Below are 17,654 nucleotides of genomic sequence, written 5' to 3'. Positions count from 1 at the left end.
GAATATGCCCCTCCTACCTTGTTCCCAGCCCACCCCAATGCCACCACACACACAATTATATTGAAATTCTCGGTGGGTTTAAATGCATGTGTGCCACCCTTATCCCCTGCTGCACTGATGCTTACAACCTCTAATAATACCGGATTAATTCACTGGAGTATAAACAGCAATGGGCACCATTATTAACATTAGGACATGTTGCATTTTAGGACAAAAATTTTTATCTAATTAAACACAGAACTATCCTGATATTACCTATACTCATTATGGAGCTATCTGACCCCTGCAATCTGTCCCACCTACACACACCACAACAAACAGAATATACTGCATTGCTGAGAATATTAGGAGCTTGAAGCATGGAGTTAAATGTTTCCCATTCATGGTTTTATTAAAAAGCAAAACCAAAAATTCTTCAAAGTCATTCAACTTTACAAGGCAAAACTGCTTCTCCAGCCATTTCCAAGAGATAGGAAATGCATCGAGATGTTTTGAGTTAACTTTCTCATCATGAGCCCTCATAAAGAGCACTGGTTAGTAAGACAATAAATGAGCATGTTTTAATTAGAAAATGTGGAATCCAAGCACTTTTGCAGGAAAGAAGATGATAGCTTAAAAGAGATGTCAGGAGACTAATAAAAGTTAAAATGCATTAAGTGGCCACAGTGAACTCAAAAGTAAAATCGTGGGACGTTTGAGAAGTCAGCCAGAGAGGGGTGATGAGTCAGAAGGGGGCGGGAGTTAGTCAGTGAAACTTATTTTTTCGGCTTCTTATTGGAATCAGCTGTAAACCCCCTTCTGTGCTCTGGCAAGTGAGATAACTCAATGTCCTGAAATTTCCCCACCCTGGCCAGGACTGTGTCTGCCTGGAGGATAAAATCATTGCAATCAGGAAATATGAGCTGGGCTGTGACCAAACTAACATTGAATGTGGCCTGAGTTGGTCTGTGGCTTTTGCCTGCCAGGCCTCCATTTCAGGGTCTCCTAATAGCACAATGTTTGGTTATGGGCCACACTCCTTCCTCTCCACTATGAGGCCCCCACGTGGGTACGTGATCCAGGCCTGGCCAATTAACATGGTCTGTTCGCCAAGACTCCAGGCTTGATGCTTGGGTCAGTTGTGGGTATGTGACTCTCGCTGGCTTCCATGAGACTCAATCAAGGGAGTGTTGTTGAAATGTCAAGAAGAAGAGCTTCACTTTCTGTTAGGTTTCTAAGCTATGAGAATATAGCATATAGTTACCATAAAAATCCCACAAAAGGAGGCCTACATAACAGCGATGGTAGAAAGTAAAGAAATGCAAGGCAGAGAGACTCCCAATGCCTGAGTTTAAGTACTATTTGAATCCTGTTCTCTCAGGATCTTCTCTCTGTCCCAAATCCTCCACCTTCTCGAGTTTCATTTTCCTGATATGTTGAAAGGGGACAATAACATCTGTATTAGTCTTTTCTTACGCTGCTAATAAATACATACCCGAGACTGGGTAATTTATAAAAAGAAAGAGGTTTAATGGACTTACAGTTCCACATGGCTGAGGAGGCCTCACAATCATGGCAGAAGGCACGGAGGAGCACGTTTCGTCTTATGTGGATGACAGCAGGCAAAGAGAAAGTTTCTGTAGGGAAACTCCCACTTATAAAACCATCAGATCTCATGAGACTTATTCACTACCGCGAGAACAGCATGGGAAAGACCCGCCCCCATGATTAAATTACCTCCCACCACCAGGTCCCTACCACAACAGGTGGGAATTGTTGGAGCTACAATTAAAGATGAGCTCTGGATGTCAACACAGCCAAACCCTATCAACATTTCTCCCCTAAGGGCTTTAATTCAGACAACATGATGTAAAGTGCCTACTGGGCACAAAGTAGGCATTTCAAAGATGATTATGTCTAAAAACAGAGACCAAAAGGAGTGGTCTGTGGTTTCCAAGAAGTGAAAAGATTGTCAATAGAGCTACAATGTCTCCCTGTATGGATTCTGAGAGTTAGAAGCTGGAAAAGATGACCGAGTACAAGAACATCCAGAAAATGCACATGTGCATAGCACCGCCCCTTGCACAGGGGGCTTGTAAATTTATTCCTTCATTTTCCTGAATTGGTGAGAGTGGGGATGGGGGAGAGTAGAGCTCCTTAGAGTCCTACCAAATGCTTCAGTGGGCCTAAGAGCTCCCTATGCCTTCTCATCACATGTCCCCAAGTATAGCGGAGAGGATCTGGGTTGATAAGAGATTAGAAAGTCACTACAATCACGGAAAATTCTTATCTAAGAACATACCAATGTTAAGTAAAGCAACATTTCCCACCTTCCCTTTAGCGCAGGATTTTAACCCTTTGTTCAAATAATTAAAAAATAAAATAAAAATTTAAAGGTCGTCTTATTGGTGTGCAATACCTTTACAGGAGTATTAATTGTTGAGAAATGGACTCATGAATGCTGGTTCGCAATTGAAGCTCTAGCAAATTGAAATCTGATTTCAGTACCGTTTAACACATAGAAAAGAATTGGTATTCAGTCTCTTTTGAACTATAAGGCATACACAGCTTAAGTACAAATGACAGAAATTGGAGGTATTTCCTGACTCCCAAACAGTTATTTTGAGCAAGAAATAATTCAATAAGGGATTTGAAAAATACATGATTTTGAGGGTGATCCTTTGTGTAGCGCTTTGCCATGACCTCTAAAAAGGAGTATTTGCAAAGAATACTCACAGAATGGCCCCAAATTGTCTGGTGGGTTTTGAAAGAAAAAAACCTAATGTAGGAAAAGTTTCTTAAACATTCCCATAAAATCTAAAGGATGCAGCTGCAGCTGAGCAGAATGGCTGAGTATCTTGTGACGGTTTGCAAGTCTGGGGACACAAGATCCCGACTCACAAAAGCAAATGAGGCCAAGACTAATAAATCAAAGGAAGCTTCAGAAAAGTTGCAGGACCTACTTCCCCTGCCTGGGAGGACTGCGGATGCCTTATCTGGCTTCTGTGAAAAGAAAAGGATCATCAGGGAGCCAGAATTAGAAAGGACTTGCGCTTCATCAAGTTTCTCCCTGTCTGAGCCAGATAAAATATCCTCTGGGAAGACTGCAGGAAGTGCCTCAAGGGAATGACAGTTGATATTAGTTGAATGGGTGAAAGAGCACAGACAGAGATGGAAATATTTGGCTTTTTTCAACTGTGAACTTAACCCCAGAGTCTTCGACATTTACACAGACTCAGGGCAAAGTCTTGCTCTTACAATGCATGACCACGGGGTGGCCTCAATTTGTAATTGGGTCCCCACAGTACAGGCTGCTGAGGGATGGATTTTTATTTTTATTTTTTTCAAGTTCTTTCTACCTAGAGACTTAGCTGCGGTACCCTGCAATAAGAAGTTCAATTCCTCAATAAGTTTTTAATTTTGTAGAGGCGGGCAAATTTAAAAAGGACAGCTTCTCCTTAGGTACCTCCACTTTCCAGGATGCTTCCAAGTTTGCAGACCATGCCAAGAATAGGCTGCAGTGGTCTTGAATAAGATGTAATGCTTGTTTCTTTCTTAATGCACCTTGTAATTTGCACACGTGCCACAACACTGTATTTATTTTCTTATTAATGGGTTCGAGTGTGTTTAACACCACAAGCCGTAAATTGCAGAGCAGTGGATTAGACCAGGCTCGCTTTATTTTCCTGCCAATTATCAGAAAGTGATGTAGGGGATGAGGTGCCCCTCCTAACTGGCTTTTTCTCTGCCACCTCCCTTGCCTCCATCCAACAACCAACTCCCTTGTTTCCATCTGCCAAGAAAAAAAAAAAGACACAGCCTGGTCTCTCATTGGTGAGCTTGCCTATTGAGCAGCTCAGTTATTGAGATTAATAAGCTGCCAGTTTCCAAGGAAGACTAAGAAAACTGCAAAATTAAAGTGCACTGCAACATGAAATGCTGCTGGTGGCCAGGCGAGATCGTGGTGTCAAAAAGGCAAGGTAAAGCTATAAAATAAGGCTGAGCTTGAAAGGCTAACCTAAAGGTCTCATTAATTTCCATGTTGCCTGTGATGAGAATTTAGAGGGGGCATAATGTTTCGCAATACAGAGAAATCAAGCTGCCTATTGATTTGAAAGTGCTTCAATGCATTTGGTTCACCCAGAATGAATCCTACCTTTAAATCTCACTTGAAAACATTAAAAAACAAACAAAAAAGCAAACAGGTTGCCTAGGTTTAATATTCTAAAGATCAGGCTTGTCAGTGATTCTGTCAGAAAATTAATCCTTAGGTAGTCTGAGAACAAGTGTGGAATAGTCTTTGCACTCAGCATGGTGAAGATGTTTCAACAATCTTTTTCTTCTCTGTGAAAGTCTTATTTACTGAAGGTCTTGAATCTCGACTCCCAAATATGCACTACCAATAAGGCATCCAGATTAGTCTAAGATTGCTTCTTCTTGAAGACAAAAAGTGTGTTTTTAAAAATTCTGACACCAAAATTAGATTCCTTAGATACCACTCAGCAAGCCTAACATGCTCAATTCTTTTTCCGAGCACTTGTCATGCTTCCTGCTAACAGGAACAAGGATGATATTCAAGAGATGCTCCAAGGGTCAGCCATGGCACCCATGGCTGTTGCGCTTTCTCCCACCAATCTGGCAGAGCTCTGTTTAGAATGAAAAAGATCCTACAAGTTGCAGAGCTAAACAAGTAGCTGTGCTTCTTAATTCTCCCTTGTCAATCTGCACTCACATTTTATAATATGAAGGGCATAAAACCTCTCCCCGTAAATCATATGCTATGCTGCCACCACCATGGAGTGGCGAGGCCTCAGATTTACCATCTGGGGTGCCACCAATTCCTCAGAGCTGCAGAGAAGGGACTTTTGCATCTGGCCTGGCTTATGAGTTTGACAATGACTAAGTCTATGTCCAGTAACAGGCTGGAGTTCATCCCATAGATCATTTCTCACCTTATGCCACTTATAATGCATTGACTTCATTTCATGGCCTAAGCAAATTAATTTGTTGTTTGCCATCAGGCTAGGCAGAGTTTTTTCCACCCCCCATCCTTCCTAGTTCCACAGGCATTATCACATGGTCACTAAGAATATGGGATTTAAAGTCAGGTCAACCCAGGTTCAAATTTCAGCTCTGTCACTTACTAATGGGTGACATGTAAGTAACTTAATTCCCCCAGCCCTGGTTTCCCTGTATTTTAAATATGGGTAGTAACATATACCTAACAGAAGAGCTTAAGGGATTAAATGGGATCCTGTAGGTAAAGCTTAGCGTCAAGCAAAAAGTATTTGACAAAGAAAAGTTAGTATTCACAGGCCTATATGATCGTGTGAAACAAATTTAACAAATTTCTGGAGAGAATTTTTATTTTTTTAAAATGGAGTCTCACATTGTCACCCAGGATGGAGCGCAGTGGTGTGATCATAGCTCACTGCAGCCTCCACATCCTGGGCTCGAGAGATTCTTCCATCTCAACCTCCCAGATTACTGGGATTATAGGTATGAGCCACTGCATCTGGCCTGGAGAGACATTTTTTAAAGAGAAAAATCAATTGCTGAGGGCTTTGGATATACTACATATGCCATTATTTGTAAATGGGTGATTTTCTGTGTTATACATATTATTTTAGAATCAAAATAAGTCTGGCCAATAACTGCACTCAATTCTCTTGCCTCATAAATGTAACATGTCCAAAACTGAACTGTTGTTTTCTGCCACAAAAACCTGTTCCTTCTTCAGCACATGACATTGCTATTCACCCAGACATCTAAGTAAAAAACTTGAAGAATCCTAACCTTCATCTTCAAATCCCAGCAATCATTAATTTCTACTGATCCTACCTTCAAACTATACCTCACATCTTTGAATATTCAGCACCACTCCCTAATCAAAGGCATGCCACTTTTTATCTTAACTATTATTTTATTTTCCAAACTGGACCTTTAGTCCTGCATACTTTCCACTCTAACTGTCCCCCAATCCATTTATCATAGGGCAGCTATCATTATTAAAAGCAAAAAGCAGAGTATATCTTATTCTTTTGCTCTCCTGCTTAAAAAGCTTCAGTGACTTAATTGTTCTCGAGGTAGAGTCCAAAACTTTAACGTGGTCCAAAGGCTTGATCCATCTTGCCCTTGCCTACCTTTCTAGTTTGCTTTGTCTTGCTTTCTCTTTCTGGCACCTTAGTGTTTCTTCCCCTAGTGGCTCATTGTTTTTGCGACCTAGAGCACTCTTTAAGCCTGATTAACCCCTACTCGTCTTAAGGGCTCAGCTTAAATGTCCATTTCTTATGGGTCTGGCTTCTTCAGACGTCTGTGGCACTTACTGCATTTGTCATGGTGTAAGGGACATTTGTTCATGTTCTGTCTGCTTCCAGCCTAGAATCTCCATAAGGACAGGGGTTTTGTTTTTCTCCTTTGCTGGATCCTCAGTGCCTGACACATGGTAGGTTCTCATAGCTATTCCTAGAATAATTAATGACCACTTAAAAAGGCAAATTGCAAACTGTTTTGCAGCTTGAGGATCTTGATGATTAAAATTAGCGCTTCTAGTATGTCAGGGCAAAAGTGAACTCAGAGAGAAGTTTTGTCCTGCTTAGGGATTCTCTTTTGTGATCTGCTGCTCAGATAGATCCAAAGAGAGACGCTTGCTTCAGCAAAACACACAAAGGAAGGAAAGCTAGGTTCTGTCACTGAGCTACTTTCTACTGTTTTAGACAAGAGAAGCTGACTTTAGAAACTCCCAAAGAAGCAGCCGACCAGGAAGATTCCCCACCTTGTCACTTTCAGCAGAGGAAGGAGTAGATAGGTGATATTGAACAAGAATTGCAGGTAGACTTTGTTTCAAAACCTTCTGTGAATAGGCTGGGAGGAAGGTGGAGGGTAGAGTGATTCTGTAACACACTACTTAAGAAAAGACAGAACAGACTGCTTGCAATTAGTTCTGCCTTATGTTTGATTTTTGTTGGATTATATTATGGTTTATACATGAATAGACTGCTTTTGGTAGTACAAATTTATATGCATTGTTCTTTTATTTAACATTGATACAGAACTTCCCTTATATGCTTTTTTGTCTTTTGTTAAATTCCAAGCAGTCCTATTTTCTGGTTATGCCTCCTTAATCAGCCCCTCCAATGTACTCATCATAGAAAAAAAAAGAAGCATAGTTCAGAGAAGATCTAACATGCTTCATTAAGACTGATGGGGACATCAAAAGAGTAATGCAGAGAGGAAAGGGCCCACTCCCCACTGGTCTAAGGTGATACACTAGACTTGGCTTTGCATTCTAGGAGTGGCAGAATGCCTGTTCATTACCTCTCAGAGTTTTGAAATTATTCCATCACACCCAGAAATCTGTATTAATGAGAGTAAGGGTGGTCAAGCTGTTTGTAAATGTACACCACATTTTCAAAAATGGTGACTAAATTATAATCAACCTTCAGAATGTCTTGTTTTTAATGGTTCTCTCTCCTGGAGAGAGACCAATTCTTATTTGGTATGAAAGACAGAAATGGAAATACTAGCATGGCATCATACTCCTAAAAAGAAGAAATCACATATCTATACTCTCTCATGGCTAAGAAATTGACACCAGTAAACTCACAATATTTTAGCATTTGAATCAGTGAATTCACTCAATTATCTATTGCTAAGACTATATGGAAAAGCAGTGGTGAATGAGAACAAATAATAATATGCTATCATATCTGACTTTACCCATGTAATAGATAAATTCCTACACATCCCTCAAAACCCAGCTCAAGCAGCCCTTCAGCTATAAAAATTTTCCTGATCTTTCTCGGACAGTTAATCACTTCTTCCACTATAAAATCCCTGTAACTTTTAGACTTCCATTACCGTATATGTGGAATTATCTTTTTGCTTATGTACCTGCCTCCTCCTTTAGGTTGAGTGATCTTTAATGCGACAATACATGTTTTAATCAGTATCTTGCCAGTACCTAACATAGCTCTTGGCACACACAAGAGATTCAATAAATATTTGCTAATAAGAGACTGAACTAATAACAATGCAGTTTGGTTGGGTCCCTACCCAAATCTCATCTTGAATTGTAGTTCCCATAATTCCCATGTGTCATGGGAGGGACCCAGTGGGAGGTAATTTAATCATAGGGGTGGTTACCCTCATACTGTTGTCGTGATAGTGAGTGAGTTCTCATGAGATCTGATGGTTTTATAAGGGGCTTTCCCCTCTTTTGCTCAGCAGTTGATGTGGCCATGTTGAAGAAGAGTGTGTTTGCTTCCCTTTCTACCATGATTGTAAGTTTCTGGAGGCCTCCTCTGTCATGCTGAACTGTGAGTCAATTAAATCTGTTTCCTTTATAAATTACTGGGTCTCCGGTATGTCTTTATTAGCAGCATGAGAACAAACTAATACAAATAATATTTAAAACAGGATCATACATTTCATCAGTTCTATGGACTATGACTAGAATTTTCATACATGAGACTAGATACATATTCTATGTACTCAGTTCCATGAGTGGAGTTTCAAATATTTACAAAGTTTTGCACCTTGTGTGGATTTCTGCCAACAACTCCATCCCAAGGAGCTCTAATCCTTGGCTCTTGAACATATGGATCAAAGAATACTCAGATGTTGTCTCACTTTTTTTTTTCCTTCTGATGGACGTCAAGATTTTGGCAATCCTATCTTCCTACCAAATTTTTTCTTTAACGTGCTTCTTCTGAAATTAGCATTGAGAAGTCCTAATCCTGGGAGAAATGCCAAATATTCAAAGGATCCGAAGAAGGACTCTAGACCAGAAAGTAAATTCTGGAAGAGCTTACTTTAGGAAAGCAGGACAGTGATCTGCGTGGTTTCATTGGTCCTCTCTACCAGATATTTGTCAAGAGGACACTTTGTTACAAAAAGTTATTCAAAATAAATCTCCTAGAAAACCAACTGATTGCATCAGGAGCTGGGAGCTGGGAGATATGTTTATGTGTTTCGTGTGTTCTTATCACTAAGGGAAGACTCATTGCCAAGAGCAGACGCTCCGGTGGATCTGGTGCTGTAAATGTAACAACTAGGGCAATAAACCTAGATTTGTGGTTGTTCACCCATCAGACATTCCACCACCTTATTTTGGGTGTAGGAACTTCCAGTGCTTCATCCAACACGGCTCATAGTTTACTATCTTCTGAAGCTTTAGACTTCCTGCAGGTTACTTTGTCCCTCTATCCTAGATTCTGCATCTTTAAATGGCCATAATAAAAGTCCCTTCCTACTTCATAGGATTGCTTTCAGGCTTGAGTGAGATAATGCACGTAAAGCATTAATGTTCAGCATATATAAACTAAACAATAACAACTGATTGATAATGGTCATGGTGGTCCTCTTCTTTTTCTACAACAGCTATTACATCTCCTCTTCCCTTTCTTTCCTTCCTTTCTTCTTCTTCATCTAGTCCATTCTAAGTAGCATTTAATCCAGAAACTATTTTTCAAATAACAGTCTGTTAATGTAAAAATAGGCTGACTAATTAACAAACTCTATGGCAGTTTGTAAGTGTGGAGAGGAAAAAGACAGAAAATACCATCCAGCCTTTAAGACCATCATCAACTTTGACAATATCCTGACTTAAGCCTGGCCAGCCAGTCAGCTTCCAGCAAAGCTGTTTATTAGTGGTTTACTATATCAGGGCAGAAGTTTAAATATCTCTATTATATACAGTTTTTATTGACTTTACATATTTTAACCTTTAAAGATTAAGATTGTAGGCATGGTTAAATATAACCTATAATTCTGCTGGCTGGCAAGATGGCTGACTAGGAACAGCTCTGGTCTGCAGCTCCCAGTGAGATCAACACAGAAGGCAGGTGATTTCTGCATTTCTAACTGAAGTACCAGGCTCACCTCACTGGGACTGGTTAGACAGTGGGTACAGCCCACGGAGGGCAAGCTGAAGCTGAAGCAGGGCAGGGCGTTGCCTCACCCAGGAAGCACAAGGGGTGGGGGAACTCCCTCCTCTAGCCAAGGGAAGCTGTGAGGGACTGTGCTGTAAGGAATGGTGCATTCTGGCCCAGATACTATGCTTTTCCCATGGTCTTCACAACCCACAAACCAGGAGATTCCTCTGGGTGCCTACACCATCAGGGCCCTGGGTTTCAAGCACAAAACTGGGTGACCGTTTGGGCAGACACTGAGTTAGCTGCAGGAGTTTTTTTTTGTTTTTGTTTTTTTTTTTGAGACGGAGTCTTGCTCTGTCCCCCAGGCTGGAGTGCAGTGGCGCGATCTCGGCTCACTGCAAGCTCCGCCTCCCAGGTTCACGCCATTCTCCTGCCTCAGCCTCCCGAGTAGCTGGGACTACAGGCGCCCGCCAACACGCCCGGCTAATTTTTTTGTATTTTTAGTAGAGACGGGGTTTCACCGTGTTAGCCAGGATGGTGTCTCGATCTCCTGACCTCGTGATCCGCCCGCCTCGACCTCCCAAAGTGCTGGGATTACAGGCTTGAGCCACCGCGCCCGGCCAGGAGTTTTTTTTATTCATACCACAGAGGCGCCTGGAACGCCAGCAAGACAGAACCGTTCACTCCCCCAGCAAGGGGGCTGATGAAAGGGAGCCAAGTGGTTTAGCTCAGCAGATCCCAACCCATGGAGCCCAGCAAGCTAAGATCCACTGGCTTAAAATTCTTGCTGCCAGCACAGCAGTCTGAAGTCTACCTGGGATGCTCCAGCTTGGTGGGAGGGAGGGGCGTCCACTATTACTGAGGCTTGAGTAAGCGGTTTTCCCCTCACAGTGTAAACACAGCCACTGGGAAGTTCAGACTGGGCAGAGCCCACCACAGCTCAGCAAAGCTGCTGTAGCCAGACTGCCTCTCTAGATTCCTCCTCTCTGGGCAGGGTGTCTCTGAAAGAAAGGCAGCAGCCCCAGTCAGCGGCTTATAGATAAAACTCCCGTCTTCCTGGGACAGAGCACCTGGGGGAAGGGGCGGCTGCGGGCACAGCTTCAGCAAACTTAAACGGTCCCACCCTGTTGGCTCTGAAGAGAGCAGCGGATCTCCCAGCACAGCGCTTGAGCTCTACTAAGGGACAGACTGCCTCCTCAAGTCGGTCCCTAACCCCCGTGCCTCCTGACTGGGAGACACCTCCCAGCATGGGTCGACAGACACCTCACACAGGAGAGCCCCAGCTGGCATCTGGTGGGTATCTCTCTGGGCGAAGCTTCCAGAGGAAGGAACAGGCAGCAGTCTTTGCTGTCTGCAGCCTCCACTGGCGATACCCAGGCAAACAGGGTCTGGAGTGGAGTGGACCTCCAGCAAACTTCAGCAGACCTGCAGCTGAGGGGCCTGACTGTTAGAAGGAAAACTAACAAACAGAAAGGAATAGAATCACCACCAAGAAAAAGGACTTCCACTCAGAAAACCCATCTGAAGTCACCAACATCAAAGACCAAAGGTAGATAAATTCACGAAGATGAGGAAAAAACAGCGCAAAAAGGCTGAAAATTCCAAAAACCAGAACACCTCTTCTCCAAAGGATCACAAGTCCTCACCAGCAAGGGAACAAAACTGGATGGAGAATGAGTTTGATGAATTGACAAAAGTAGGTTTCAGAAGGTGGGAAATAACAAACTCCTCCAAGCTAAAGGAGCATGTTCTAACCCAATGCAAGGAAGCTAATAACTTTGAAAAAAGGCTAGAGGAATTGCTAACTAGAATAACCAGTTTAGAGAAGAACATAAATGACCTGATGGAGCTGAAAAACACAGCACAAGAATTTCGTGAAGCACACACAAGTATCAAAAGCCAAATAGATTATGTAGAAGAAAGGATATCAGGGATTGAAGATCAACTTAATGAAATAAAGCATGGAGACAAGATCGAGACCATCCTAGCTAACACGGTGAAACTCCGTCTCTCCTAAAAATACAAAAAAATTAGCCTGGCATGGTGGCATGCACCTGTAGTCCCAGCTGCTGGGGAGGCTGAGGCAGGAGAATGGCATGAACCCGGGAGGCAGACCTTGCAGTGAGCCGAGATTGCACCACTGCACTTCAGCCTGGGCGACAGAGTGAGACTCCACCTCAAAAAAAAAAAAAAAGAAAGAAAAAAAGAATGAAAAGGAATGAACTAAGCCTCCAAGAAATATGGGACTATGTGAAAGGACCAAACCTGTGTTTGATTGGTATACCTGAAAGTGATGGAGAGAGTGGAACCAAGTTGGAAAACACTCTTCAGGATATTATCCAGGAGAACTTCCCCAACCTAGCAAGACAGGCCAACATTCAAGTTCAGAAAATACAGAGAATACCAAAAAGATACTCCTTGAGAAGAGCAACCCCAAGACACATAATTTTCAGATTCACCAAGGTTGAAATGAAGGAAAAAATGTTAAGGGCGACCAGAGAGAAAGGTCGAGTTATCCACAAAGGGAAGCTCATCAGACTAACAGTGCATCTCTCTGCAGACATGCTACAAGCCAGAAGAGAGTGGGGGCCAATATTCAACATTCTTAAAGAAAATAATTTTCAATGCAGAATTTCATATCCAGCCAAACTAAGTTTCATAAGTGTAGGAGAAATAAAATCCTTTACAGACAAGCAAATGCTGAGAGATTTTTGTCACCACCAGGCCTGCCTTACAAGAGCTCCGGAAGGAAGCACTAAACGTGGAAAGGAAAGGCCGGTACCAGCCACTGCAAAAACATACCAAATTGTAAAGACCATCGACACTATGAAGAAACTGCATCAACCAATGGGCAAAATAACCAGGTAGCATCATAATGACAGGATCGAATTCACACATAACAATATTAACCCTAAATGTAAAGAGGCTAAATGCCCCAATTAAAAGACACAGACTGGCAAATTGGGTAAAGAGTCAAGACCCAACAGTGTTCTGTATTCAGGAGACCCATCTCACATGCAAAGACACATATAGGCTCCAAATAAAGGGATGGAGGAATGTCTACCAAGCAAATGGAAAGTAAAAAACCAAAACAAAAAAGCAAAGGTTGCAATCCTAGCCTCTGATAAAACAGACTTTAAACCAACAAAGATCAAAAAAGACACAGAAGGGCATTACATAATGGTAAAGGGATCAATGCAACAAGAACAGCTAACTATCCTAAATATGAATGCACCCAATACAGAAGCACCCAGATTCATAAAGCAAGTTCTTAGAGATCTACAAAGAAACTTAGAGTCCCATACAATAATAATGGGTTACTTTAACACCCCACTGTCAATATTAGACAGATCAACAATCAGAAAATTAAGAAGGATATTCAGGACTTGAACTCAGCTCTGGACCAAGTGGACCTAATAGACATCTGCAGAACTCTCCACCCCAAATCATCAGAATATACATTCTTCTCAGTACCATATCACACTTATTCTAAAATTGACCACATAATTAGAAGTAAAACACTCCCCAGCAAATGCAAAAGAATGGAAATCATAACAAACAGTCTCTCAGACCACAGTGCAATCAAATTAGAACTCAAGATGAGGAAACTCACTCAGATCTGCACAACTACATGGAAACTGAACAATCTGCTCCTGAATGACTACGGGGTAAATAACGAAATTAAGGCAGAAATAAATAAGTTCTTTGAAACCAATGAGAACAAAGACACAATGTACCAGAATCTCTGGCACACAGCTAAAGCAGTGTTTAGAGGGAAATTTATAGCACTAAATGCCCACAGGAGAAAGCAGGAAAGATCTAAAATCGACACCCTAACATCACAATTGAAAGAACTAGAGAAGCAAGAGCAAACAAAATCAAAAGCTAACAGAAGACAAGAAATAACTAAGATCAGAACAGAACTGAAGGAGATAGAGACATGAGAAACCATTCAAAAAATTAATGAATCCAGGAGCTGTGTTTTGAGAAGATTAACAAAATAGATAGACTGCTGGTCAGACTAATAAAAAAGAAAAGAGAGAAGAATTAAATAGACACAATAAAAAATCATAAAGGGGATATCACCACTGATTCCACAGAAATACAAACTACCATCAGAGAATACTATAAACATCTTTATGCAAATAAACTAGAAAATTTAGAAGAAATGGATAAATTCCTGGACACATACACCCTCCCAAGACTAAACCAGGAAGAAGTCGAATCCCTGAATAGACCAATAACAAGTTCTGAAATTGAGGCAGTAATTAATAGCCTACCAACAAAAAAAAGCCCAGAACAAGATGGAATCACAGTTGAATTCTACCAGAGGTACAAAAAGGAGCTGGTACCATTCCTTCTGAAACTATTCCAAACAATAGAAAAAGAGGGACTCCTCCCTAACTCATTTTATGAGGCCAGCATCATCCTGATAGTAAAAGCTGGCAGAGACACAACAAAAAAAAGAAAAGTTCAGGCCAATATCCCTGCTGAACATCGATGCGAAAATCCTCAATAAAATACTGGCAAACTGAAGCCAGCAGCACATCAAAAAGCTTCTCCACCATGATCAAGTCAGTTTCATCCCTGGGATGCAAGGCTGGTTCAACATACGCAAATCAATAAATGTAATTAATCACATAAACAGAACCAATGACAAAAACTACATGATTATCTCAATAGATGCAGAAAAGGCCTTCAATAAAATTTAACACCCCTTCATGCTAAAAACTCTCAATAAACTAGGTATTGATGAAACATAACTCAAAATAATAAGAGTTATTTATGACAGACCCACAGCCAATATCATACTGAATGGTCAAAAGCTGGAAGCATTCCCTTTGAACACTGGCACAAGACAAGGATGCCCTCTTTCACCACTCTTATTCAACAAAGTACTGGAAGTTCTGGTGAGGGAAATCAGGCAAGAGAAAAAAATAAAGGGTATTCAAATAGGAAGAGAGGAAGTCAAATTGTTTCTGTTTGCAGATGACATGATTGTATATTTAGAAAACCCCATCATCTCCTGAAAATCTCCTTAAGGTGATAAGCAACTTCAAGCAAAGTCTCAGGATACAAAGTCAATATGCAAAAATCACCCAGTGGGTCTCCTGTCGCCAGGTGAGTGCAGTGTGGCATCTCTCCCGGGTTCACGCCATTCTCCTGCCTCAGCCTCTCTGAGTAGCTGGGACTACAGGCGCCCACCACCATGCCCAGCTAATTTTTTGTATTTTTTTAGTAGAGACGGGGTTTCACCGTGGTCTCCATCTCCTGACCTCGTGATCCGCCCGCCTCAGCCTCCCAAAGTGCTGGGATTACAAGTGTGAGCCACCGCACCCAGCCCACAAGCATTTTTATACACCCATAATAGACAAACAGACAGCCAAATCATGAGTGAACTCCCATTCACAATTGCTATGAAGAGAATAAAATACCTCGGAATTCAACTTATAAGGGATGTGAAGGACCTCTTCAAGGAGGACTACAAACCACTGCTCAACGAAATAAGAGAAGACACAAACAAACGGAAAAACATTCCATGCTAATGGATAGGAAGAATCAATATAGTGAAAATAGCCATACTTCCCAAAGTAATGTATAGATTCAACGCTATCCCCATCAAGCTACCATTGACTTTCTTCACAGAATTAGAAAGAACTACTTTAAATTTAATGTGGAACCAAAAAAGAGCCTATATAGCCAAGTGATACAGCCTAGGCAAAAAGAACAAAACTGGAGTCATCATGCTACCTGACTTCAAACTATACTGTAAGGTTACAGTTACCAAAACAGCATGGTACTGGTACCAAAACAGATATGTAGACCAATGGAATAGAACAGAGGCCTCAGAAATAATGCCGTACATCTATGACCATCTAATCTTTGACAAACCTGACAGAAACAAGCAACGGGGAAAAGATTCCCTATTTAATAAATGGTGTTGGAAAAACTGGCTAGCTATATTCAGAAAACTGAAACTGGACCCCTTCCTTACACCTTAGACAAAAATTAACTCAAGATGGATTAAAGACTTAAACACAAAACCTAAAACCATAAAAATCCTAGAAGAAAACCTAGGCAATACCATTCAGGACATAGGCATGGGCAAAGACTTCGTGACAAAAACACAAAAAGCAATGGCAAAGAAAGCCAAAATTGACAAATGGAATCTAATTAAACTAAAGAGCTTCCCCACAGCAAAATAAACCGTAATCAGAGTGAACAGGCAACCTACAGAATGGGAGAAATTTTTTGCCATCTATCCATCTGACAAAGGGCTAATATCTAGAATCTACAAGGAACTTAAACAAATTTACAAGAAAACAAACAACCCCATCAAAAAGTGGGTGAAGGATATGAACAGACACTTCTCAAAAGAAGACATTTATGTGGCCAACAACCATATGAAAAAAAGCTCATTATCACTGATCGTTAGAGAAATGCAAATCAAAACCACAATGAGATAACATCTCATGCCAGTTAGAACGGTGATCATTGAAAGTCAGGAAACAGATGCTGGAGAGGATGTGGAGAAATAGGAATGCTTTTTACACTGTTGGTGGGAGTGTAAATTGGTTCAACCATTGTGGAAGACAGTGTGGCAATTCCTCAAGGATCTAGAACCAGAAATACCATTTGACCCAGCAATCCCATTACTGGGTATGAACCCAAAGGATTATAAATCATTCTACTATAAAGACATATGCACACATATGTTTATTGCAGCACTATTCACGATAGCAAAGACTTGGAACCAACCCAAATGCCCATCAATGATAGACTGGATAAAGAAAATGTGGCATATATACACCATGGAATACTATGTAGCCATAAAAAAAGGATGAGTTCATGGCCTTTGTAGGGACATGAATGAAGCCGGAAACCATCATTCTCAGCAAACTAACACAGGAACAGAAAACCAAACACTGCATGCTCTCACTCATAATTGGGAGCTGAACAATAAGAATACATGGACACAGGGAGGGGAACATCACACACTGGGGCCTGTGAGGGGGCAGGGGGCTAGGGGAGGGATCGCATTGGGAGAAATACCTAATATAGATGATGGGTTGATGGGTGCAGCAAACCACCACGGCATGTTTATACCTATGTAACAAACCTGCACGTTCTGCACGTGTATCCCAGAACTTAAACTATAATAAATAAAAAAAAAAAGCATAATACCCGATAGGTAGTTTTTCATTCCTCAATTGGAATGTTTTTAATGTTTGAACCAAACATGCATGCCAAAACTGCACCTAACAAAATTATAATTATATTCTTAATATCATTAAATACCCAATCCATGTTTAAATTACCCCAATTTTCTCAACAGATTTTTCGCATTAGTTTGGATTAAGAGTCAAACAGATGTGGTTGCTATAATGTTTACTTTGTTATATAACCATTCTTTGTGTGACAGCCCGTGTGTGTTTGTGTATGTGTGTATGCGTGTGCATACGCATGTTAGGTAATTTTTTGCTGAGACTCTTTGTATTTTGCTTAGTGCTTCATTTTGTGTCATTTTATTTATTTCTGTACCAATTCTTTTAAACTAATGTTGAGATCAAGGATATTTATTAGCTTAGGTTCATTCTTTTAGTTTCTCTTAATAAAGCAAAAATTCTTAAAAAATCCTATAATCATCAGAAAATAAAATTAAAAGTTTGGAGTGATTATAGTGACAAAGATGTATAACGTATTAATTTTCAGGATCTTATAAAAAAACCAAAAAATTATAGATAAGAAACAACTCCAAATGCTATGACTTTCAAAATTGCTTCTAGCTGTGTGCAGAGA

General features: G+C 40.9%; 1 protein-coding gene across 6 annotated transcripts in view; it reads right to left on the bottom strand.

Annotated features, from left to right (window-relative positions):
* TENM2 (teneurin transmembrane protein 2) overlaps window positions 1-17,654 on the bottom strand; it is a 1,386,931-nt gene that overhangs the window by 290,700 nt on the left and 1,078,577 nt on the right. The gene's annotated exons all lie outside the window — the stretch shown is intronic.

Source organism: Hylobates moloch, unplaced genomic scaffold, assembly GCF_009828535.3.
Source record: "Hylobates moloch isolate HMO894 unplaced genomic scaffold, HMol_V3 SCAFFOLD_6, whole genome shotgun sequence".
NCBI classification, from domain to species: Eukaryota; Metazoa; Chordata; class Mammalia; order Primates; family Hylobatidae; genus Hylobates; species Hylobates moloch.
Note: the sequence above shows the minus strand (reverse complement) of the source record. Positions and strands in the feature narration are given on the sequence as shown.